The following is a 13,402-nucleotide window of genomic DNA, read 5'->3' as shown; positions in this document are numbered from 1 at the left end:
AACAATTTGATTTGTGTTTTTTTAAGTAGTCACACTACAATAATTATATAACTTAAAATTAGAAATAAGATGTCATATATTTAAAAAACCGGCCAAGAGCGTGTCGGGCCACGCTCAGTGTAGGGTTCCGTAGTTTTCCGTATTTTTCTCAAAAACTACTGAACCTATCAAGTTCAAAACAATTTTCCTAGAAAGTATTTATAAAGTTCTACTTTTATGATTTTTTTCATATTTTTTAAACATATGGTTTAAAAGTTAGAGGACGCACTTTTTTTTCCTTTAGGAGCGATTATTTCCGAAAATATTAATATTATCAAAAAACAATCTTATCAAACCCTTATTCATTTTTCAATACCTATCCAACAATATATCACACGTTGAGGTTGGAATAAAAAAAAATATCAGCCCCCACTTTACATGTAGGGGGGGTACCCTAATAAAACATTTTTTTCGATTTTTTATTTTTGCACTTTGTTGGCGTGATTGATATACATATTAGTACCAAATTTCAGCTTTCTAGTGCTAACGGTTACTGAGATTATCCGCGGACGGACGGACGGACGGACGGACGGACGGACGGACGGACAGACAGACATGGCGAAACTATAAGGGTTCCTAGTTGACTACGGAACCCTAAAAAATGTGACGATGGCCTAGGGGTTCATGGATTTAGCCCGGATTGCTAAAGACGTGTATATTAGTTAATATCTAATAAGAGTAATTTGAAGATAATACTTTTTTTTATTGAAAAGCTCTAACATTGTATTGATAGTTTATAATTATCGTCCTTAAATTTTTTGCTATCATCTTTCTCCAAATATACCATATAAGTATCCAAAATATACCAAAAAAAGATAAAACATATTCATCCACATACTCGTAGGAAAATAACGATTACTCTTACATCCCCAATATGAATATTCAATCAAAAACTCTTCGACAAGTTAATAACATTATGCATTATAACACTTTAAGTTCTCGCGCTTTGTACACATATTTAAAGTCACACACAGGTCGAACGCGATTAATTAACATTATTTTTACCTTTTTTCCCAACGTTTCGGCCAGGTTGCACTGGCCGTGGTCGCGGAAGACTGACGTCCCAGCAAAGTGTCACCGGAGATGTAAACAACACAAAACTACCCGATATTAATTTATATAAATGTTCGGGGTAGACAAATAAATATAATCTACCCGCTTTTAGTTATTGTTTATTTCCCACCGCACGACACACAGCACTCACAACATCCGCGCACTGGTCCGAAGACAAACCCAAAGTTCTTTCCACCGAGCGACACTATTATCCCCGGATTGTGAGGGAGGCGATCGAAATTAAAAAATATCCTAAAAACTTTAACAGGGAAGACGGGTATAGATTATCGCCAACATGGGGACCAGTGATTCAAATGTTCAAACCAAAAGATCTATCTTCGGACCAGTGCGCGGATGTTGTGAGTGCTGTGTGTCGTGCGGTGGGAAATAAACAATAACTAAAAGCGGGTAGATTATATTTATTTGTCTACCCCGAACATTTATATAAATTAATATCGGGTAGTTTTGTGTTGTTTACATCTCCGGTGACACTTTGCTGGGACGTCAGTCTTCCGCGACCACGGCCAGTGCAACCTGGCCGAAACGTTGGGAAAAAAGGTAAAAATAATGTTAATTAATCGCGTTCGACCTGTGTGTGACTTTAAATAACATTATGCATTGATAGCAACTCTGTAAGTAGGTCTTGCGACGCTATCGGCTAGCCATCTACACATAACAAGTATGACTGGAATACTAATGAAGTTATCCATGTAACCTGAGTATTTTCAATGTAGGAAGTCAGTGCATTTATTGCAACCTAAAAAAATGTATTTCTACTGAACAAAATGTCAAGTTGAGGTTAAAACTTTTTGATTTGATTTAGACCCGAATCGACCACTAGTCACGCACAAAAAGTTGTAATTTGTCATCCACATTAATAACAATAATAACACATTTCAGAAGCTGTCTCTATACGTGGGACCCTCCAATTAGCGTAAGTTGTTAACAATAATTAACTCATTGTCAGTTTTGTGACAATAATTAAACATGAGATTTCAATAAAAATATTGTTTTTGTGTTAATTAGGTACATAAACTTTAAGCTATAATCTACATGTGAAAAAAGTAAATTTTTAGACAGATTTTATACTTAATTGTCGTCACAAAACTGACAGCGAGTTCATTTTTGTTAACAATATACCTGTTTGCCACCGACATGGTATAAAAAAAAAACTTACGCTAATTGGGGGGACCCAAATTCTGAAAATGCCCAGAAACACATGAAAACACTGATTGTACTCCCCTAACGTTGATAATTTTGTTCGGCTTCTTCTAAAATTATGAAGATTTTACATTTCCTACTTTTCTTATAATTTTAATATTAACTGCAATGTACACCGTCATTATTGTATGTATATTATCATGCTTTAAACATAACAAGATTCGCATTACATTGTAAGACACAATTCAAGAAAAATCTTTAAAAAGGTGGTAGAAAACAAAACACATGCCATTATTAGTCACTGAACAAATGTTTGTTCAGTTTGAGGAATATAATCTACAGTTTATTTCTCCTATTACGTGAGACACCTGGTATATCAGTAAACCAATCACTTATCTAAAAATGTGTAAATATTTTCAAGGGCACCTTGTTGTAAGTAAATTACTTGGATGATTTATTATACCTACAATACCTACATACAAGGAATAAATACCAAGAAAGAATGCCTAGTTAACATACTACCACTTTAGATCTTAATAATTGGCATAAAATGTAGATTTAACACAGTTGCTAAAAATTTTATGCCCTTAAAAATCAAAAAGTACAATGGTAGGTGTATCCAGCGCACAGTTATGAATGCATTCCGCTTTTTAGGTCTAGTAATAAAAAAAAAGTTCGAATCTAAAATAACTTTAACCATAATAAACAATTTATTTGCACATAAAATACTACTTTACGATGAACATTCTCTACACTCCGATTATTTTCTGTACGATATGTAAATACTTGAATAGCAATAGGGAATCTCAATGACCTAATATATTTTCAATGTCGTATAGGCACCAGTTTTAATTTATTTTAATTATAATATCTAAAAAAAAATACTTATTTCATTTGTACATAATATTAGTTGCCCTCGTTGCATGCTAAGTTCAGCATTCGTTTTAAAATCATTATACAATATGTCATCTGTAATGAAGGCACTAGGCGTGAACAAGTCTCTACTTAAACCTTGGACATATTCTCTAACTACTGGTATTTGCAATGTTTCAATAATTTATGGAAGTGTACAAATTATTTGATGACTAGTCTTTGCCCGCGGCTTCGCTCGCGTTAGAAAGAGACAAAAAGTAGCCTATGTCACTGTCCATCCCTTCAACTATATCCACTTAAAAAATCACGTCAATCGCTCCGTTTTGCCGTGAAAGACGGACAGACACACAACCTTTCCCATTTATAATATTAGTACCTACCTATGGATTATACCTGTATATAACTTACTATTGCCAATATGTAAAATGCAATTTGAACTTAAAGTCATAATATGCATTATGCATGCGTGAATGAGAATATCGAAATATGCTTTCAAATGCCTCTTCTCTCATTTCACACTATTTTAATATTATGTTGTTTTTTCCGTTAGAGTAACTGAGACACAGCATAACGTCGTTGAGATTGCCAATTCCGTTATGTGCATTTTTTCGATTTTTCGTTTTTTGCAGATTTGCCTTTAAAATTGTATTCCACGTCTAATGCAAAAACCAGCATACGCAAATTCTCCTTGGATCATGTTTTAACTAAACACATTTGTGATTTTAGCCCCAAAAATAAATACACATGTGCTTCCAAGCACATATAGGTTTTGGTAACCAAGTAAAAAAAACGAAATTGATAATTACTACTGCACATGTGTGGATTCAGTATGGATTGTTGCTTAGTGTGCTTATGAGTTTCGGTCATATATCTTGATTTTTCAATTTTTTTTTTCTGGTATTCAAAGCTAAATATTTTAACCGTAAAGTATAACTTATTGTGTTTAATATTGTAAAGTACCTTTTTGTCGTCGATTATTCGGCAAGTTTTTCACATTTTCTAACACAGTAAGAGGGTAGCAATTATACTCCATTCTAACGTACTTGATAGAATATGAATTATGATAACTTCATATCTGACATATTTTAACACAGACACACACTCAGTAGTAATCGTTTATTGGTGTAGTTGGGCATCATCTACTGTGTAGTATATCCTGCGTAAGAGTAGCACCAACCCTGGTAAGAAAAACGAGGGTGTTGTAAAAGGCGACTAAGTTCACAAACGAAGCAGCTAATAGCTATAGGGGAGATAAGCCACTAGTCTTCGAGAAGGAAAACTACAAGCTCAAGCCCGGGATGGAATCCCCGTTAGGCGCGAGTAAGGTCCAAGCTGAAATATGTGGTAAACTCCTCGGCCTCCGACGGCCAGTTTCCAAGAGGGTGGTGCAGGTGCGGGGAATCACAGCGATTTCCTTGACTCCTCAGTCCCTGGTGGTGTGTCTGCCGAGGTGTGCGATAGGGCTGCGTTTTGGCTCCTACCGTGTACTGTATGTGTCTTTGCTGCTTTGGTATTCATCTGCATACAAGAGCCGATATAAAGTTTAAAGTTGTGGAACACATCACTCCTCAAATCACAGAAGAAACGCATAAACTTTTAATTGACAGCCTTAATGCCAATACTTTATGCCGATGACGCAGCCTTTGTTGCTACCTCTGTGAGCTTCAGCTAATGATGGGTCCAATCTCTAAGGCAGAAATTCCACTCGATGGCACGCTATTGGAGACAACCTTACGACAATAACCGACAATCTTTCGCTCTAGGCAGAGGTTGATATTTGTATCGGTAAGGCAGCTACCACTTTTGGAAAGCTTAGTGCTCGAGTATGGCAAAACAGACTCCTGACTACTAAGACCAAGGTGTTAGTCTTTCAGGCTTGTGTATAGACCATACTCTTGTACGAAGCCGAGACGTATGCCAAAGTCAAACGCCGTGGCATCTCCTTCTATAAGCGATGCCTGCGTAAGATGTTGGGCATATCATCACAGGTCGTCAAACCAGAGAGTTCTAGAAATCGCTGCCCAGTCTGACCATGCTTCTCAAACAGAGGCAACTGCGTTGATGGGTATATGCATAGGATGGAACCTCATGGAACCCTCTCGTTTACCACGCCGTGTTCTTCTGGGCATAGTAGCGAATGCCAAAAAATATGTTGGGAGGTCATTGCTTCGCTTCAAAGACTGTGCCAAGAGGTACTATCAGCTGCAAAAGTGCACGGAGAAGTTAGGAATGAATTCATTGATAAATTCACCATGCACTTTTGCAACTGATAGGACATGGCTGCCTTTAAGATCGGCTACCAAAACTAGGACACGCTTGCTAAGAAACGGAGGGAGTGGCGCAAGTGCATTGAAGATGGTCGCAAGTTCGTCCATGGACCTGGTTTGCGGCACTTGCAGACAAAAGGGAAACAAGGTAACGTAGCAAACCGTCTCAATTGGTTGCAAGCTTCCCTTGTCAGCTATGTGACAAAGTATGTCGCTATCGCATAGGTTGTCGCTATAATTACGTTGAATTTAGTCAGAACGAGTTTTAAGTTCTTTTTTTTAATTTCGTTTTCTTTCAACCCCTTTTTGCCAAGAGTGGCACTGAAACTTGAGTAGTTCATGTGCTCTGCCTACCCCTTTATGGGATACGGGCGTGATTGTATGTATGTATGTACGTAAATATATATTATTAGTAATTGACAAGGAAGGTCTTTAGTTTTGTCAGATACTGACATTTTCCTTTGGATAATATCATTTATTTCTGATACAAGTGATTGTTATATCATGTTGTTTTGTTTTTATTACCCTAAACGCACATAACTTACTCTGATAAACCTCAAATGAACAGTATTTATGATTCCTATGTGCATGACTTACACATATGTATTTAGTAAGCTCAAAACCAATACCCATATGTGCACAAAATTAAGAAAAACGAGTATATCTTAATTTGTGATTTATTATTTCCCATGTTTTTTCACACAACATATTTCTTGCTATTTTTGACACATTTTGGATACAAATTGAAATGATGTTTGTATCTACTTCTCTAGTAAATCGATTTTTTGTCTCTCCTGAAAAGTAGCTAAAATGCACATAGCGGAATTGGCAATCTCACCGACGATAAACTATATGAGCAATTCCCGTTAAGTTTGTACATTTTGATCACATCTCCGATTTTGATAAAAATTGGTAGGCTGATAGAGTCCATGATGCTGAGCAAGATCTACTAGGTTTCCCAAAATGTCCTATGTAGTTTGTATGAAACCTTCCTTTTTTTTGTTACCAGATTTCTATACATTTTCGGTAACAACAAGGAAAATTTCATACAATCAACCTAGGACATTTTGGGAAACCTAGTGGATCTTGCTCAGCATCATGGACTCTATCAGCCTACCAATTTTTATCCAAATCGGAGACGTGATCCAAATGTACAAATTTAACGGGAATTGCTGATATACGGTTCCCTAACCATTTCATCTAAAACGAACGTACGTAACTACGTACGCGTCTTAAAAATCAAGTCTTATTTACTTCTTTTTTTTCATCTCTATATACCTATATAAAACATATTTATTAAAAAAAAGTATTTCCCTAATGGTGAAAAAAAAACTGAAGCGCCATTTCCCTTCCCACAATCATCCATACGCGAACGTTATAAATAATCAATACTTGCTTATAATTACTCTATATTTACAATTTTAAAATTACACTAACATTGAGTGACTTATTGATAAATTAAGCCAGTCAAATTAAAACCACCTAAGTGCATTATTTATAAACAATATTAATCATCCTTGAAGATCATTTATAGCACGACATGACTAATTGAGTTATTTTTAAATCGCCCAAAGTTATGAAGTATAAAGCGCAATGCGTAGAAGCCTTCGGGCTAAATCAGATTAATTATACCATCTAATCATTGCCATAAAGTTGAAGTATTCACATTACGTCGAAAGTTGCCAGATAAATACGTTCTTACCTGAATAATGTATTTCTGCTGCGGAAAATTAAGGCGATTATAATCATTTGCATGTACTTAGAGATTACAGGAGAAAGTATAATACTTACACTTAAGAGTATTACAAAAAAATACTTTACCGAGCCTATTAACAGTTTATACTATTATAGTCAGAAGTGCTCAGAGACAGGGGTTAAAATTGACCGCGAGATTTCATCTCACAGTTGCTACTCGCATAGGCCACTCATGTTACGCAATTATGTAAATATTTTTATTGTAGTTATATATTTTCATAACATTAATATAGACGTTACCAACATTGTTAGTTTTGGCAGATGTAATTGTAAGTATCTTAACCCAGAATTGAATTACTTTATTTGTTTAGATTAGATATTTTTTATTACTTTATTAATATGTGAAAATATGTAAGTAATTTGAAACACTAGATCCCTTTGTAATAATACAGTACTTTCTTACTACTCATTACTAAATTATTTAATTACGAGTAAAAAGAGATTTTTTATCTAAATTGATATTATGAGATTGCGACGTCATTGTCATCTGGCGTACTTATTTTTATTTCATTTCCGTTTAATTTATTAAATTGATATCTGCTTTGTACGTTTTTCTAACAATTATCATGGTGCTTTATTTTACATGCGGTTTAAAATTAAATAAATAACAAGAATCATCTTTATCAATACATCCGTAAATTTATTGTTCTTTGCTAACTATTATACCTCAAATTTTCTTATTGCATAGCAGCCTATAAATACCAAGCATTGCATTGAACATCTGAAATAGGTATATTTAATGCGCAAAAAAACTGTGCATCAGTAAAAAGTTTTTTTTTTCTGCTACGAGTATAACACAGATCTTCAGCAAAGCTATATACACCAAGCATTGCGTTCCTGAACATCATACATTACTAAAAGGGGTGTATATTGAATACACGCACTGTAGCTGAAAATAAAAGGGTGTATAATTAACACGCACCCTAGGATCACCAGCTCGTATCACGGTTCACAAGTGCACTGAACGTTCACAGAGAGCGCGGATGTGTCTTCCTCGCGACGCGCGAGCATCAACTGGCGTGCGCCGGCGCTTCTCGCCCGGCTGATAACAGATACGGATAAGATGAAGATTCGGAGACTTGGACGAAAGCTGCGAGGGCCTTGATAACGTGTATGGGATGGCAGATTTATGAGAATGTAGAATTTTGCAATGTAATGATATGCGAGACAGGTGTGAGCTTTCGGAATTTTAAGGTAGTGGTGCAAGCTTCAGCATTTTCTCAGAAGCACGGTAACGTTCATATAAATTTCTGGAGACTAACACGAGAAGTAACTGATAGTTTTTTAGTAATAGGAAGCTTTTTATGCTTGTTATGCACTGTTATTAAAAATTACTATGTACTTTTAACTATAATATTATCACATGTATACTTTTAGTAGTTACAGGGTTACAGTAGGTATATTGTATAATTTCCTTACCTGTAGGTAAAGTATTGGCATAATTTCACTACTGGCTATTTTTTTCTACTGTCGGGATTAGTGGATACACATACCAGAAACCTTGGTAAAAACCATTGTCAGGACTTCCAGTCGTGGTTCATAACAGCTTTGAATGAAATAAATAGCACTTTCTTCTCACACTGTTTACTGTACAAAACTGATTACTTACACATCATATGTATGTGATGTTGAAGGAATAGACGTGAAAGGAAAACCGAAGAAAACGATTGACAAAACTGTATGAGAGATGATAATATGAAATGAAAGCCAGTGAATGCTTAGATAAAGGAATGCAGTATCTGTAGAAGTCCATACAAAACAGATCTCAAAAACACCGGATTTACCACCAAAAATGTTCACGCGTCGCCACTGCTATACATATAAATTATAAAGGTACATAATATATGGAAGAGGAATTAAGGGCCACCGAACGTTGATGCAACCTACTTATATTACTAATTCACAGTAGTTTCATGTTCTTTTAAACAGAAGATCACCATATTAGTATAAGGCATTTAAACTGGTTTTAACATATATATGTATGCATTTTAATATTGTTTTTGTTTGCAAATGTTTACGGATACCTACAGGTTGCGTTGAGACTAAGAATTCTTAACACACGTGAGTTGTAAACAAATTACAAAATACTTACACTATTATATTACTTAATTGAGGAACGAAATTTAATTTTATGGCAAATGCTCAAAATTACTGTTGAGTCTGTTGAGTCTAGTCTAGGGCCACAGTATAATAAAAAGTACTACTATCGTACAGTATGGCCACTCCCGCTCCCCGCTGAAAGTGCCGCCTACTCCTTCTCGGTTACCTCACAGTTACCGCCTGTCAAAAACGCGAACAGTCGACCTGTCATATTTCACTCATACAAGCATAGTACGCGTTCACCTACACGAGCTTAGACTTTGTGCTAGGAACGCGCCTCTTTCATATATTTGATCGCCAGTGTCCGAGGTGTGCTAGGGCTTTAAAGGGTTGCTTCCTCCATCTAAGGGGCTAAAAATCTAAATCTTAAAAGGGGGCCCTGAAGGATAGCTTAAGTATATGATATATACTAGCTTTTCCCGCGGCTTCGCTATGCTTAGAAAGAGACAAAAAGTAGCCTATGTCACTCACCATCCCTTCAAGTCCTTCAACTATCTCCACTTAAAAAATCACGTCAATACGTTGCTGCGTTTTACCGTGAAAGACGGACAAACAAACAGACACACACACTTTCCCATTTATAATATTAGTATGGAAGTTTTCTCTGCAGCTGACTGTGTTGCGTGTAGGTAATCATTACTTGCCATTACTTATATTTCTATCCCTTAAAGTCAAGAGTTGGCAGACAAGCATGGTCGCGTGATAAATGATAAAATATCAGGCCGTCCCTATCGCACTATTTGTAAATTCGATAGGCCTGTAGGCCTAGCACATGATGGCCGCGGGAGTATGTCGCCGCGAGATAGACTACCCGTCCTTATGTCATTAATACAGTTAGAAGAAGACGTGGCATCTATCTCGCGGCGACATACTCCCGCGGCCATCATGTGCTAGGCCTACTGTTGTTGACAGTTTTTAGGCTATTGTACTTAACATTGCTGAAATTTATTTTTTTGCTAAAAACTTAATAATGTCCAATTTGTTGTTTACTTATCAAATAAAGTCATGGTTATGTTTAAAACCATATTACTTTTTCTAATAAAAAAAATCAAAATATACTATTATTTATATGTTATGTGGAGATTTTATGTTTACCTTTTAAAACAATAGTTTGTTTTCATTCAGACTTCTTTTTAGCACACTTTTTATGTAATGGTTATAGCAAGAACAAAGATTTATTGGCGAATATGCATTATATGGATCATTTAATTACATATTTCGAACTAGTTAATAAATCACTAGAATGGTTATTTACTACATCCGCTAAGAGCCAATAGTGTATAACGATAAATAGCATGTTTCATGATAATCACTACGTAAATGGCTTTAAAATGTGATTGGAATCAATAAGCGACCATCATTTTATGTACAGCAGGCTTATTTCTTTGTTTCAATATCTGCAACAAGTAATGACACATTTTATTGACTTAATAATGCTAAGGAGCGCAATGAAGACGTGAGTATTTGTTACAATTATAAAGTTTTTTTATTAACATAATCAGTGTGCGTAGCCGAATGCACAAACGCACATGAAACGATCACGATAATATATCTTTCTAGCTATCTATCTCTATCGCTCTTGCGTATTGGCGCGACAGAGCCAGACTACATTTCTCCGGCGTTTCGGTGGCGTTTCGCGTCGCAGAAATGCCATTCGGCTACAGGGCCAGGCCTCTTTGTAATACATATGTTCGATTTATAAAGCATTTTCTAAGGTCCAAAATATTCACTAATTTCTATTCTTAATTTTTTTTTCATCCTTCACCAAGACTGCCATGTGAAATAATAATAAAAAACACATTGTTTTGTAAATGTTTTTATATTTTATTTTTATATACATATTGTAAAATACCTAGCCTAAGAATGAAAATAAATACTGAGAAAAAACACATTATTAAATAAATAACCAAAGTGCAGTTTTTTTTGCGTCCAGAAATAGCAATAATCCGAAAATTGTTGAAAATAAGCAAGTGGAAACTTTCACAAATATCACCGGATATGCCAATAATGCTGAATACATATGTTTGATACGCTCTAATAACCTGTCTGTATTTTTTTGGCTTACGCATAAAAATACACGATGAAATTAGGAACTTGTACTGGTTTTTGTTTTTGCTTCAACTTACTTGAACCACCCATCCATATCTACTCGACTAGTACCTACTCGTACCAGAAAACGAAGCAATTACTTACCTAGAACGGTTTGCAATAAGTATAACACATTAATTTCTCGCGCTTTGTACACATATTTAAAGTCACATACAGGTCGAACGCGATTAATTAGTGCCCATTTAGACGGTACGAGAACTCGCATATGAGTTTTATTACATTGCGGTATTTGATGGCTGTGCAAAATTGTACGTTACCTCAACAGCCCGCAATGTAACTAAAATCGCATGCGAGTTCGCACGCCGTCTAAATCAGGCCCATTATTTTACCTTTTTTTCAACAACCTGCAACCTGCTGCTCCTGCTGTTGCTGCTGGTGCAACCTACGTTGAAAAAAGAGTTACAATAATGTTAATTAATCGCGCGTTCGACCTGTATGTGACTTTAAATATACAGACCTAGAATGATTTTTTCTTTTTATAAATTAAATAGTAAATATTCCATTATATTCATGTTTATTTAATTTCGAAGTTTACATGTGTTAATCTTAACTCAAAATCTAGTAGATTATTTCAACCAAAAAATTCGATATATTCATATTATGTAGTAATCAAGAAACAGATAGCTCAAATACTTAAGTTCTAAAATTTTTACCTTTATATAAGTATGTTTACATTGTTTAACCACAACGCATGATCTTTATGTTTATAAATATCATCTGATGTTATACGTATCAAAATGACAGATAATAAAACACCCTCTATACATCTTAGAATACTCCATGTTCGAGTAGGCATTATATGAACCATGGCATTACTTCCACGTTACATAAAATTCCTTCCAATATTGGTTACTAACGGATATCTCAAGTTCCTACTGCATTACATAGCAATAACTGTACTTAATGATCTGCTATGATACCTTGATATTAAGGACAAAATTTTAGACTTCTTAGGTGCACTAAATGAATATTGACGATAAATTCAGTTTTACGACAGAGCCTACGTGCTTAATTTAATTTAATATTTAAGATATGTCTTAAATTAGGTACTAATGCATGATCTTTAATAAGATTAAATATGTTTATGTTCAGGTATGCGAGTTGATATGAAATAATAATTAAATGTTACGGTTTATCAAGAACGATTATAGGATTTTTAAATTTTTCAAAACCTCAACAAGTTCAGTTTGTTATTTGGTATACTATACAGGTTGAGCCTACTTAATGGATTAAAAAAAATATTTTTTACTGAGTACTTTCCCTGGTAGTCCGTTACAAGGAAGAGCCAATTTCAATATAGAAATTTCTTATGAAATTTTTGATAAAGGCACATGCTTATAATACAAACAATAGCTTATATGTTAGGTACTGTTTCTTATGATATTCCGCTCGTTTAATTTTATGTTAAATATAGGATTTCTCGAGGAGTTGGGATGGCAGGATTAGTATGCTGATAAAATACCGTATACTCGGTATTGTCCAAAATACTGCACGTCTTCTCCTAACGAGTTAGCTCCTATGACGCCATCATTACAGCAAAACCTGGCAGTGTCCAACATACTTGACATAGATTTTTTTCAAAACTATTATACAGGGTGGGGCCTCCTGTAACAAAAGCAAAAAATTAAACTGTAGGCTACACTCCTTAATTAAACTGACCAACATTTGTTCAGTGACTTTTAAAAATTATGAAGTCTTTAAATTTTTAATTTTTCATACAAAATAAATATTAGCTTCAATGTACGCCATTATTGTTGTCATTGACGTTGTCTGTCACACTTTAGACTTAACAGAATTCGCAATACAGTACCTCTTAGAAAAAACTTTCAAGGGTGATAAAATTCAAAATACAAGTTATTTTTAAAAGTCGCTGAACAAATGTTGATCAGTATAAGGAGAAAAACCTACTGTTTAATTTTTTTCTTTTGTTACAGGCCCCACTCTGTATATATATTTTTTTATGATTTTTCTACAATTACTTACCACATAATAACTTTAAAGAAATAGGTGCAACCCTATATTTTCGAGATTTTTTTCTTGTCGAT

General features: G+C 34.9%; 1 protein-coding gene across 1 annotated transcript in view; it reads right to left on the bottom strand.

Moving 5' to 3' along the window:
- LOC125226363 overlaps nucleotides 1-8,208 on the bottom strand; it is a 44,612-nt gene extending 36,404 nt beyond the window's left edge. The window contains exon 1 of the mRNA XM_048130327.1: nucleotides 8,071-8,208. The gene's annotated coding sequence lies outside the window, so the exon portion shown is untranslated. The remainder of the gene's footprint in view (nucleotides 1-8,070) is intronic.
- Nucleotides 8,209-13,402: the final 5,194 nt, after the last annotated feature.

Source organism: Leguminivora glycinivorella, chromosome 5 (genome assembly GCF_023078275.1).
Source record: "Leguminivora glycinivorella isolate SPB_JAAS2020 chromosome 5, LegGlyc_1.1, whole genome shotgun sequence".
Taxonomy (NCBI): Eukaryota; Metazoa; Arthropoda; class Insecta; order Lepidoptera; family Tortricidae; genus Leguminivora; species Leguminivora glycinivorella.
This window is presented reverse-complemented; position numbering and strand designations above follow the sequence as displayed.